We start from the raw sequence: 700 nt of genomic DNA, 5'->3' as shown, positions 1-700 counted from the left end.
GAAGGCGCGGCCGACCAGATGCACTAAGCAGCTGTAGGTTGCCTGCAAAACCTGGAGCTGGAAGTTAACGCTAGCTGGATCTAATTTAGTATGCTGAGTTGGAAAACGCGGAATGGAAAACAGAATCGATGGCTCCACCTAGAAAGACTTGCCCGCCTGACTTTTCGTCAGCGGATCCAATACGCCCACCATCTCCTTGTTCAGAAAGCGAGGCGGAGACTAGTAGGGCTGGGAGTGCCCGGCAGAAACAAAGTGAAGTGCGTGCTTGTTTTTTCCATAGTTCCCCTGAGCATAATAGGATCATTCCCAAGTAAAATCGCACGTAGCATCGCAGATGTATAACCAGATTTAATGCGCGTGTTTTTAGACCGAGATTCTTCTAAGCAAATACGCATAAAATGGCAGCCCTCCTTTATGCACTTCTGAGCTCTGAGTTTATTCCCCAAGGAAGCATTCATAGAATAATAAGTCTATATTCTTGCACTCTCCATTTTCCAGCATCTTTTCTGTTATGGTAGTAATTTATCACTATTCAACATCCTTTTCTTCTTGCTGTTTTTCCCAATTTCATTACTATCATCATCTTTTTTTCTTTCAGAACAGATCAGGAGCACAGCAAGCTGCATTGATTCTGGGATTGATAATTGTAAATTTGCATTGTTGGCAGTGGTGAAATGCACATTTTTTACCCTCGGTTCTG

This window comes from Thamnophis sirtalis, unplaced genomic scaffold (genome assembly GCF_051295495.1).
Source record: "Thamnophis sirtalis isolate CommonGarterSnake01/CBP01778 unplaced genomic scaffold, rThaSir2_p1.2 scaffold_4, whole genome shotgun sequence".
NCBI lineage: Eukaryota > Metazoa > Chordata > Lepidosauria > Squamata > Natricidae > Thamnophis > Thamnophis sirtalis.
This window is presented reverse-complemented; position numbering follows the sequence as displayed.